This window comes from Dreissena polymorpha, chromosome 2, assembly GCF_020536995.1.
Source record: "Dreissena polymorpha isolate Duluth1 chromosome 2, UMN_Dpol_1.0, whole genome shotgun sequence".
Taxonomy (NCBI): Eukaryota; Metazoa; Mollusca; class Bivalvia; order Myida; family Dreissenidae; genus Dreissena; species Dreissena polymorpha.
The window spans coordinates 140,383,717-140,397,069 of record NC_068356.1 but is presented as its reverse complement, the minus strand read 5'-3'; the positions used below and the strand labels follow the sequence as shown (position 1 = coordinate 140,397,069).

At 34.7% G+C, this 13,353-nt stretch overlaps 1 protein-coding gene across 1 annotated transcript in view; it reads right to left on the bottom strand.

Annotated features, from left to right (window-relative positions):
- The window catches only part of LOC127869216 (uncharacterized), a 64,552-nt gene extending 62,409 nt beyond the window's left edge, over nucleotides 1-2,143 (bottom strand). The window contains exon 1 of the mRNA XM_052411592.1: nucleotides 2,071-2,143. The gene's annotated coding sequence lies outside the window, so the exon portion shown is untranslated. The remainder of the gene's footprint in view (nucleotides 1-2,070) is intronic.
- Between the last annotated feature and the right edge of the window lie 11,210 nt (nucleotides 2,144-13,353).

Below are 13,353 nucleotides of genomic sequence, written 5' to 3'. Positions count from 1 at the left end.
TCTTGAAGTTTGGTGAAGATCTGATGACACTTTCTCGAGTTATTGAGCAGAAACGAGACAAAACACAATTTTTTGATGATTCAAGGGCCGTAACACAGGAGTGTCTAGGTCAATCTGGCTGATTATCGAACTTGGCCTAGATGTTAGTGCCATACACATGTTCAAAAAGTGTGGCAGAGATCCTATGACATTTGCTAGAGTTATTAAGCGGAAACGAGAAAAAAAACAATTTTACGATTATTCAAGGGCCGTTACTCTAGTGTCTAGGCCAATTTGGCCGATCATCGAACTTGACCTAGATGTTATTGCCTTACATATTTTCATGAAGTTTGGCAAAGATCGGATGACAATTGTTTGAGTTATTTAGCGGAAACAAGAAAAAAAACAACAATTTTACGATAATTCAAGGGCCGCAACTCAAGAGTGTCTGGGTCAATTTTGCCGATTATCGAACTTGACCTAGATGTTATTGCCTTACACATTGTCATGAAGTTTGGTGAAGATCTGATGACATTTGCTTGACTTATTGAGCGGAAACTTATCCGGACGGACGGACTGACTGACTGACTGACTGACTGACGGACGGTACGATTTTAATATGCCCCCAGATCCTATGTTCTTGGGGCATAAAAATGATGACAATTTATAATAGTGCAGAATATAAGGAAGTACCAAAAATGTTGATTATTAATGAAAAATACTTATTTTCATAATGATAATTTATAAAAGTGCGTTATATAACGAAGTACCAAAATATTGATTGTAGATGAAAAATACTGATTTTTATGATTACAATTTATTTAAGTGCGTAATATTACGAATTATCAAACATGTCGATTTTTAATGCCAAAAACTGACTTTTTTTCCTGAATATGTTCGTACTATTACGAACAATGATGACAATTTATAATATTACGAAGAATACAACATGTTGATTTTTAAAGGAAAAAAACGATTGTTGGTCCCTGAACATGTTCGTCATATTACAAACAATAATGACAATTTATAATATTGCGTACTGTTATGAAGTATAACAATTTGTGAATGTTAATGCGATACAATGATTGTTTGTCCCTTAACATGATTCAAATATTACGAACTATGATGACGATTTATTATAGTGCATAATATTACGAAGTACCAAAAATGTTGATTTTTAATGACAAATACTGATTTTCATGATGGCAATTTATAAAAGTGCGTCATATTACGAAGTATCAAAAATGTTGATTGTTAATGCCAAAAACTGATTTTTTATTCTAGAAAATGTCCATGTTATTACGAACAATAATGGAAATTTATGACAGTGCGTAATATACAATGTATACAAATGTGGACTTTTAATGCGAAGAAAAAGATATTTTGTCCCAGAAAATGTTCGTAATATTACGAACAATGATCACAATTTATTATAGTGCGTAATATTATTAAATATCAAACATGTTATTTTGTAAATGTAAAATACTGATTTTCAAGATGACAATTTATTAAAGTGCGAAAAAACTGATTTTTTTGTCTCTGAACATATTACGAACAAGTTTTACTTTATGATGTTTAAATGTGACTGTTTGGAATTAAAATTGTTGGTAAATGTACCCACTTTTTTGAGGAAAGAGACACATTTGTTATTTTGTGTTCATGCATGTTTGTTCACGGTTAAATTTGTTTGCAGTATAAGTGAGAAAACACACATTTTTCTTCATTTTGCAACAAAAAATCAAAAATATTCCCTCATAGAATTGCGATGAGTAATTATTATTATTATTAATTTTTATTATTATTATTATTATTATTATTATTACAATAACAATAATAAAAATAATTACCTATTATTTTTTATAAAGCAGTAAGTATAATTTGATAATATATTATTTTTTTGTAAAACATTAACAAGTTGAAAATTAGTACACTTTGTATTCTCTTATTAATAACTATGAATAACTAAAAATAAATTTAAATTAGATTTTCCAAACACGTTTACCTAACAATACAACCTGTTCAAGCAACTTAATTGCATTTGCAACAGTGGTAATCATTAGTTTACATTGTTAACGCATAAATTCTACTTACGTGTTATACGAAAGGGTGGATAAACCGTCCGGTCTGTCTGCGTCCGTGAGTAAACTAGCGATCTCAGACCCGATTTATAGTTCGACGCGGAGGGATATCTAACCAAATTCCGTACTACGAGTTACAAATTAGTCCTACGGACTACGTTAATTTGTCATCGTTTCTGCATCAGCTTGTTTCAGCTTCCCCAATCCGTTCAGGCTAAACAAAATATTGTTTGTTTAAAGGGAAGGAAAATAAATTATCTGATATTTTATGTATGCTAAGAAAATGAATCATTTCAATACGAAACAGCTTTCAATAAAACTAGCACTAGTCATTTTGCTAAATGAACATACTCATTATCTTCTTGTTACAATCACTATAACGTAAACCAGATTTTTGCGTCTTATCTAAGACGGAGGACTTTTAATAAGCATGCTAAATCTGCAATTAATAACAAACATCCGGATGATCGTAATGTAATTTCTCACCTTGCCGACAAACAATAACGTTGTCTGATGTATTCACTATGCTTTTAGTATTAAGTCTGAAAACGTTATTGAAATGATACCAACGGGTCTCTGGGAAAACCGCGCTAAATTCATGTTCGTGAAATGTAACGGATGAATTTTGCACTGGCTAGTCAAAAGACGAGTCAAAAGACATTGTATGAAAGCCGGTGTTCTGATCATCCATTACCGAATACGTTTCGTTCCCATAGTGTACAAAATGTTGCATGTCGTGTCTTACCAACATTGGCAACACTACGCAAAAAAATGGGTTATTCTTTCTGGAGTATGTCATTTTGAAGGCATATAACATTCGCTGCGCGTGATGTGATACTTTTCATGTGTTGAACGTGGTACGAGCTTAATATCAACACATCTTGAACGATCGAACAGTCTGAAATCGTCGTATTGCACACTCATGTTGTTTAATCACCGGCCCTTCTTAATCAACTATGTATACTAATGTTGTTTTTCCCCATTGGAATTCCCAAGTAAAAAATGATATGCAAAAGAACATCAATAGTATTTGCTTACTTGTATGTGCACGTGCAGAAGGTGTGCCAACGATTCATTTAGGAAATTATTTTAATGCAACAATATGTTAGTAGAAACTGATCTCATAAAACAACGTGTTCAGTGTCAAATGTATACATTGGTCCGTTTTTAAAGAGTTGAGAACAATACAAATAAGGCCTTATAAGAGCGATTAGGGGATTATTCACGTGCCTGAAAGTTTGATTCAAATTCAAATAGCCAGTAACTGAAAACTCTTCCCACGAAATGTGGCAGTTGATTTTCATTGCATTAATAAATCTCCTAAGACGTTTCACTTCATTGAATTTATTAAAACATTATGTAGAGCAGAAAAATAACTCGTAGAAATTTATTCTCGAGTGTATACGTGTTAGTTTACTAATCGCAATGTTCTTAATATTATTTTAAATATCAAGTGAAAAATATCGGATCGAGGACATATTTGTCTACATTAGATAAAAAATATAATATATTTTTTATCTAATGTAGACAAATATGTCCTCGATATATTATATCATAATCATAGTGACTCAGCTCCATGCTTGGCAAGCAAAAGCATCTGGGTTTGCTAAAACGCCTTTTAGTTTCTGCGGAAACTGATATGAGAAACCGGAAATAAACTACAATTTACAATTCGATTGTCAACTGTTGAGTTTGTATGAACAGCACACACCCTTTTTGAACCTTGGTTCGTGCACAATCCGCGCAGATGTTCCGACTTTTTTTATGAGATTGATTACCGGTATATTTAACTTCCCGTTCCTAAGAAAACCGCCTTAATTATTATTTATTTCGCTTAATCAGCATTTCAATAATTATAAATGCTTTTTCATGATCGAAGGCGACAGTTAAAGGGACTTTATCATATTTTGGTAAATTGAACAAATTACTAAAGAAAGTTTCAGATTCGCAAATTTTGATTGTAGTAATTATATTTTTTGAGGAAACAGTACTACTGAACATTTACCATGCTCTAAAATATCAATCGTATGCATCGTTTGACGAGTATAAAACCTGAAAATTATAAAGAGTTGCAACACGAAACGATTTAATAATGTGGATGAGTTTTTTTTATGTCGATATATTTTGTGACACTAAGAGGATAGCTTATATAAAGTATTTATATAAATCTCGTGTTGTGAGAGCACGGATGGCAAAGTGGTCTAAGCGATAGACTTTAACTCCATGGGTCAGTGGTTCGAGCCCAGTTGAGGGTTACTTTTTCTTCTTTCTTCAATTGTATTCTTGCGTTTTTTTTATTTGAGCATTTTAGATCCAATCTGTAAATTTTCAATGTAAGGCATTTAATGTCAAGTTTAAATACATGCTAAATTTTGAGAAAATGTTCTTTTAATGAAGCGATTGTTCAATTTGCAAACCGTTAATCCTTTAACGCGTTCGATAAAAGTTGACAAACATTAATAACCATGTTTGCTACGAAGATGACACGTTGGTGTATTGCAAGTTTTAAGGCGATTAGATAGGATCGAACTTGGTGCGCGATACAAACGTTTGAATATACTGGTGGGTGTTGGATTATAATATATGTAAATGTATCGATAATGACTTGAACTTGTTTGTGTTGTATTTTCTTTCGCTTTCGAGTCAAATACACCCGGTGTTAACACTAAGTTCAAACAATCAAAATGACCGATAATCTCATCCCAACCTTACGACAATTTGGTTATTAGTGTAGAAATTGTCTGGAGTTTTCAAGTATCAACTTCGGTGGTTCTTGCAAAAGTAGCACATATATCGCATTTTAAATGCCACTTATGCATCTGGCAAACTATATTTTCGTCAACAGATGTCATACTATGAGCCCTGCACTAGGCAATACTGTTTTCCCACATCTGTTGTTGCTGCACCAGACTTGCATTTGGGATAGTAGGCTGACGACAGCATATGTAACATTTTGTTTATTTTACAGACTCCAAATACTGCCACACACTTCACAAACAATAACTTGCGTTACAGTCTAATCAAAATAGTGCATTCAGCGACAATTTCAAAAGCATAATAGGTATAGTCGGATTAATGAGATAGTATTTCGTTTTTTTCGGAGGACTACTTATTATATGGAACCAATCATCACACACTGAAATTGATGTCTGTTTAAAAATTACAAGAACGACTTTTTCATCAATGAATTTCATGCTGAATGAGACAAATGATTGTCCAGGTAATACGCAATGGCAGTTATAGTACTATACAACAAATTAAAGTATATGCAAGTTGAATAAGTTGAATTATTGAAAAGTCAAATAATTAATCAATCATCCTCTAAGCTACCTTATTAATAACTTAAATATTCGTTCAACACAATTTGTATAATATTTTAATTACCATTCATCAGCACATTCTATGACATGTAGCCATGCTGTGACAATACACTGAGAGTTCATGAACAGTCCCTGAAACTTTTGCTGTGGATTACTGGTGAAATGCACAGCATGATAAGGTGCAACTGTTCCGCTTCAAAGCCAAAATCGTCAACCCCTGGAAAATCCAATTACCCCCACCAGCTTTGATTAGTACTCCCAGCATGGTAGAACCATTATTTGCACATGGAAAAGCTACATCTTGCAGATCGTAACCTCATGATGAGATCATCAACACTTTATAGTGTAAACCTGCCATTTACCTTTTTGATTCGGTGCACAACGATTGCATATGATGGTGAAAAACATAGGAAGTAAAGGGCAAAATAAATCAACATGATAGCATCCAGGAAAAATGCCAACCAAGGTCACTATTGTATTTTATTGATTACATGGTTGTATATGTTTTATCAGACCACCAAATACTGTTAAAACATATACAACATATGTTTCAGTTCGTCATCTCAAGAATGAAATGCAAGGCAACTGTTAAGAAATTGTTTTAATCACACTAATTAAGCTTGGTCATTCCAATGACATTTTATATGACACATGAACTTCTGTAGTTATGTATATATCCGATGTCATCAAAATGTAATTATAAACAAAATGGATATGGGTAACAGTATTTGATATAATACTAAACACAATTAAATAGATGGCCATAAGATACACAAAAATTTCAAAGCCAGAAGCCAACATTTTAATTAAAACAAAAGATAACTCATAACATTTGTATAAGTTTGTTGTGAAATTAATTTCATTGTAAATGATTAAATGAGTGTTTAGTGTCTGAAAACAACTTATCTAGTAAGTATTTACATTCAAAAAAAATTCTTTGTCGATATATGACAATTACAGAACTGTTCTCGCTATCACTTACAATTTATACTAGAGCTTTGACACAGTTGTGACGAATAACCCCACATGAAGAGCGGATGATAAGTACTTTAAATAGAACACCATTCTGAATGTTTAAAACGCACTAAGTGACACCGTGACCTAGTTTTTTGCCCGGAATGGCCCATGTTCGAACATGACATAGTGATCATTTAGATAAAACTTCAGACCAAGGTTGGTAAAGAGCGGATGACAAGTTCTTGAAATAGAGAGCGGACACTAAACCGAATGTGAAGAACGCATTAAGTGACCCCTTGACATAGTTTTTGGCCCGGCGTGGTCCATGTTCGAACATGGCTTAGATATCATCTATATAAAACTTCTGACCGAGTTTGGTAAAGATCGGAAGTAAACTACATCAATTACAGAACGGACACCATGACCAATGTTTAAAACGCACTAAGTGACCCTGTGACCAAGTTTTTGACCCGACAAAGCCCATGTTCGAACTTTGCCTTAAGATAATCTTCATAAAACTTCCGACCAAGTTTGGTGAAGAGCGGATAAAAACTACTTAAATAAGAAAGCGGCCACCATGCTGATTGTTAAAAACGCATTAAATGACCCCGTGACATAGTTTTTAGCCCGGCACTGCCCATGTTCAAACTTGCCCTAGATATCATTTAGATTAAACTTCTGACAAAGTTTGCTGAAGATGAGGTGAACACTTATTGAATAAGAGAGTGGACAACATGCTGGATGCTTAAAAGCATTAAGTGACCCCGTGACTTAGTATTGGACCCGGCATAACCCATATTGAAACTTGACCTAGACATCACCAAGATACAACTTCTGACTGAGTTTGGTGAATATTGGTTAAAAGCAACTTGAATTAGAAAGCGGACACTAAATACGGACCGACCGACTACAGACCGACAGACAAGTTCACTTCTATAAACCCCCCTAAACTTCGTTTGTGGGGTCTTATAAAATATGGGCGTTTTACAATGACAACTGGATCGAATACGCTAATAAGGAAACAAGTAGTCTCCAGGCCAAGCCAATGTTGATCACAGGGTCTTACTTTAAACTAACTTGGTAGATGACAACTAAGCGAGATTACATAAGAATTATATATTTAACTTCTACGCTATGCAGTTTAAAATGTTTTTTTTTAAGTTTCTAAGATAAAAATATACTTTATATTCTCTGGAAAACCACATATGTATCAAGCCTGCAAGTTTCCAACAATTTTTGAAGGGGTCACCAAAGGATCATTCCGTTGAAGTTTCATGGAAATCTGTAAAGAGGTTAAGGTGGATATCATGTCAATTGAAGAAAATACCGAACACAAAAATACGCCGGACGGCAGTTTACAACCATTGCTCACCGTGCACATTACAGGCTCAGGTGAGGTCAATACTTGTTAATAATATATAGGACAGAATTTCGCCCAAACAACAACAAACGTTTCAAAACATTCATCTTGATATTCCCACCGGAATTTGTAAATGGTTTCAATCCCTGTTAATGATGACTGCCAAGTAGTGGGGCATGTGGGACGAAAGGCAATCATTGTGAAATGAAACTAAACAGGCAATAATTATATTTCCAAATTGTTTATTTTGTTACATTTTCGAAACTTATGAATAAATGTTGACCATTTTTAATCACTAATGATTACAAACACATTATTATATATCAGAGGATGTGCAGTGTGCACCAAGATAAAAAATTCATCAAAATATGAGCTTTGTTCTGGGACAACCGGGCTTAAATCATGTGCGTAACGAGTTGTTGCAAACAGGCCTAAGTAGTTAGGTTAATCAGGGACGACACCTTAAACCTAAAGTAAATTTTGGCTAAGAGGGACTTCTTCTTCTACATAAAAAGAACCTACAAGCTGAAAGTGTCTTCCCTGATTAGCCTGTGTCGATTGCACACACAACATGTAGTTATCTGGGAAGAACCCTTTCGCACATGCATTTTGCCACGTACGGCCAGAGTGCAGCTCATGTTCATCTTTACAAACAGGGCAGCTGTAAAATCAAATCAACTTGTAACTTACCAGTAAAATAAACATGAAATGTCATAATGTCAGTTGATGAAGAAGCTCAGCCGCAACCCTTTAACTTCAAGACTACTCTACGATGTACACCAGTTGTCTCAAAGTCACATGTGATCCATTGTCGTGCAGTTTCACTTCCACATATGAAGGACTGCTCCATGAGAAGACCACCTTGTTTTGAAGGAGTACCTTCCCTTTATCTCCAGCCAGCAATAAACTCAGGCATCCTCCGTGAGGCCTTATCATTTTCATAGAATCCAAACTTGAGACAAAGCTGTGAACAGAATGAAAAAAAAATTAGCATTAAATCCATTGATATTAAAGCACCACATAATTTACAAATATAGGCTTTGATTTTTTTCAATAGCTATTAAGCTCCAGAAAGTAAGACATATTCTTTACATTAAGAAGACAGATAATCTACAGGAAATCCTTAAAAAGCTTTTGCTTAGTGAAATGCAGTCTTAAAAATATACCAGAGTATAGTATTGTGACAATGAGACAAACATTGGGGAAGTTGAGAGTGCAAAAAAGGCTAAAATGCAAATCTTAGATGATGCAGATATATAACTCAATTTCTTTAAGTGAGTAACAACCTGTCCACCAGACCACCGAAGAGCATAACACTAACTCTGGGAAAACGGAACTGAGTGCTACATGTAAGTGTCGTCCCAGTCTGCACAGTCTAATAAGGGATGGCACTTAAACTGGATTTGTGTTTAGAAAAACTTCCTCTAAACAACTAGCTCCATAATAAAAACAGAAAATGTCGTCCCGTATAAGCCTATGCAGACAGCAACACTTGATACACATGAAATAAGCCACGTTTGCCAGCGCAGGTCTTAAATATCTCAACTAGAAAGCTTACAGTGCCAAGTGGACACCTTACCTTTCATCTTGCCTCAGTCTGTCTTCTGTAGCCTGGATTTCAACTGTTCCAGTGTGTCTCCCTGGAATATGGGCAGCTTCACCTCAAACAGTCTGCTACTAGGCTGGGGATTGATAAACCGAACCATCACATATGGCTGAAAACATGCCAGACAGGAGAGTAGACAAGTGGTTTGGTAAGTAAATTAAAAATTTATACGAGCCTTATTCTGGGAAAATGAAGGATAATGTATGTGTGTAAAGGGTCTTGCCAGATTTGCCTGTGCAATCTCAATATGAAGAAATAATTTTGGCCCAAAACATTGACAAAAATATGCTCTTTTCTAGGTTAAGGATAAAAATATAGAGGAAACAAATCTTTAATATTCTAAAAAACAAAAATAAATTGTGTGCACATAATAAGGCAAGTTTCATCACAGTAAGATAAGACAAATTAACCTTTCCGACTCAGAAACAAAGTGAAAATGTGCAAACAGCATAAAACCAGAACAGCCTGCGATTGATCAGTATCTAAGGGTTGGAATTGAAGCCTTCAAAACTTGAATCTAGTAAGAAAGGTATTTAATTAAATTTAACTTTCTAAGGGATTACAAATGCGTCAAAATACGTTACTAAGTAGTAAAGGGTTAACATGTGTTTGTTCCTCACGTTTGCCTACCTCAGTCCTGAAGGTGATGTAAGGTTTGCCAGGACAGCATTCCTCCTTCACCTTGTCGCCTTCTGCCTCCTCTGCAAAGCAAACGTCCACTCTCTCCAGCTGCTAATACACACACGATTGCTGTAGTGGTTGTTTGGCTGTTTGAACAGTTTTTCAGTCTTTAAAGATATTTTCTCAGCAAGCATAAAAAATTGAGCATTTTTCTGGTAATACTGGGCATGGGATTAATGCATGTGCGTTGAATACAGTGTGCACAGGTCTCAATTATAATTGGAGGTCAATTTTACTTAAAGGTCATTGATACTTGTTGAGGTTAATTATACTCAAAGGTCATTGGTACTTGTTGAGGTAAATTTTTCTCAAAGGTCATTGATACTTGTTGAGGTAAATTTTTCTCAAAGGTCATTGATACTTGTTGGGGTAAATTATACACGGAGGTCAATTTTACTCAAAGGTCATTGATACTTCGTTAGGTCAATTATCTTTAGAGGTCAATTTAACGCGAAGGTCATTGAAAGTTGTTGATGTTAATTTTACTTGTGATGTCAATTATACTGGAGGTCAATAATACTTTGAGATCAATTTTACTTGATGAGGTCAATTATACTTGGAGGTCAAGTATACATGATGATGGCAATTATACTTGGACGTCAATTATACTTGGAGTTCAATTTTACTTGGTTAGGTCATTTATACTTGATACAGTTTTAGCCCATGTCCATAAAAAAATGCATTTTAATAGAGTATCACGTCATATAGAAGTAAATGATGCTTTTTTTATTGGAAATATTTTGTTTGTATAGAATGAATGAACTCTGGATATGTTTAAATCATGGGCTTCATGGATGTGAGTAAAGTGTCATCAAAAATTAGCCTGTGCATTCAGCACTAGATCAGGGACGACACTTTCCACCTTTTCTTGTATGTTTCATATAAAGGAACTATAAACCCAGCAAAAAGCCTGATTAGGCGAAAATAGTGTCATCACTGATTAGCCTATGTAGAATAAACAAGGTAATATTGGATGACACTTTGTGCACATGCCTTAAGCTAGTGGATTGCTAGAAATTAAATAATCCCTAATTTAGTCTTCCACACTTAGAGCATCATAAATATGCTGTTGGCTTGTGTATCTAATAATAAACTAGTATTATTACCTGTTTTGGCATCAACCTCTATCAAGTGGCCCTCGGGTCAGCCGCAGACATTCGGCTAACTGAAAAAATTAAAATACCAAATAGAAACAAATATAAAATAGAAATTATATGCATTGAGGTATTTGAAGTGTATTTCTTCGAGTAAAAAGAAGTTCCAAAGCTTGTTTCATTCATAATTGTACGATATATGAAAGCTGGCTCAGTTCAATTTCTGCTGCACTGTCAATTCTGTAAAAATATCTGCCGTTCCATGTCGGTGAAATCAGGCTCTAATAATATATTCATGCTTTACGCATAGGCTATTGATGCGTACGTCGCACATCGAGTCCTTGGCGTTGAATTCTGACCTCGTGTATCAAATTAAAGCTACACGATCAACCAGTATGCCTTTGAATTTAAGTCAGATAGCCATATAGCCCTTATGTGACGATACTAGGGTGGGGGATAGATTTGAAAAACAACTATTCCAGATCAAACAATCTGAATTCATGGTTTGTATGCACTTATTTTCTTATCTTTTGCCAAGAAATGTCCAAAAACACAGCTTTCCTAGTCATATTTTGCACTTGAAGATGATTTTCAATTTTTATCTATAGTTCGGTTGAGGTCACACTATACTTCAAGATTACCTTACCAAATTCAATGTCATTGTGTACACACCGGTCTCATTGACCTGTGTACTAAAGCGAAAGGAATTGTGGGTAGCACTTCTTTTGCGAGTGACTAGTGAAAGCGAAAGTAGGTCAGGTAATCGTGCTTCTGATAATCGCTATCAGACTTAATAAAGATTACAAATCACATTTAAACATAATTAAATAACATTTCTTTAAACAACATTCCGTTTTAAAAACACATTAAAAACAATTTTTGTTTTCATTAATAACATTTTCATTCCTACGCAGAACTACTTTGGCGGAAGCATAATTCCCCAAAACAGGGGAATGTAATGCGTCTTAGTGTAGAGGTGACAATAACGTAGTGATGTCACCATCTGTGTATAGAATGATTCAATGTAAAAGCTTTAACTAAAAAAATGCGCATAGAGACCCTCATAACCATACTATTTATCGAAGAGCATTCCAAGCCTGATTGATTTAAACAATATATACGATGGGTCATGCGATATGTAAGAAAGAACTCGACACGAATCAAAGCTCACTGTTTTACTGCCATCTACCTGTATTTACCGGCTTCTCTCCAGTTGATGAGGGTTTCCCGCCATCCGTCAAATTCAAATGTAGTCTCCAACCTTCAAGCAAAAGAGTGAATTTCTAGTAAAAAAAATGTTTTTCCTTCCACATTCACACATAAATATTCTAAAATAAAGTCAATACTAGTGACCCTACAGAAAATCGTGTCTTCAAATGAATGATGTTCATGTTTTTAGAGGGTATAGCATTGCACACCAAACGTATTTAGTATACTGTAAAATATAAGAGACATTTATTCTAATTTAAATGTGTTTTTTTGCATATCATGATCTCCATATGCATATTGCAACAACATATTAAGTTTGACTGGTTTATCTTCCTATTTGATCGTGTTATTGCATATTTTTAACGCAGGTGATCTCAGTCCGAAGAAGGCGGTGTTAAAGGAGTCCCCTAATAGCTTACATGTCCATTTATGATAACAAGCTGATGAGTTTAATATTTGCACCAAAATACAAAATCAAACTTAACAAACATGCATGTGGGTCTAATGCGGGCTTGGGAAAGAATGACTTTGTTTGATATTTTCAGTCCAAGCAATAGTGATATTTTATTTGTTGTGTATTTGTTTTAATACCCCAGAATCGTAAATTTCATAGCACTACATCCAATATCATCCAAGACAATAAACAAAATAGTCAAAATGCCGGTGCAAAGATACTTTGAAGTGTAGAAATCAATTAGCTTCCAATAACTTGTTGTTTCACACCAATAAAGTGTGACATCTTAGAAGCACATTGTCCGTCGGAGCCCCTTTAATTACCAGCCGCCAATGATATATTCTAGAATATAATGCCATGAGTATCTTTAAACTTCAGCAGGTGGTCGATATGCATTACCAGCCCCCATTTAAAGGTTCAAAGGAATACACAATTGCATTGTTGGGCACAAAACTATTTTATGGTGAAAGCCTGGTCAAAATGGGAGTTCATACATTGTAACATATAAAGAAATCCTTCTTTAACGTCAACATCCCTTATGTAGATTGTCGTCGAATGTTCGTGTTGTAAATTAAATTTGTCACATGTGTACCACTTCGTACCACCTTGAACGGA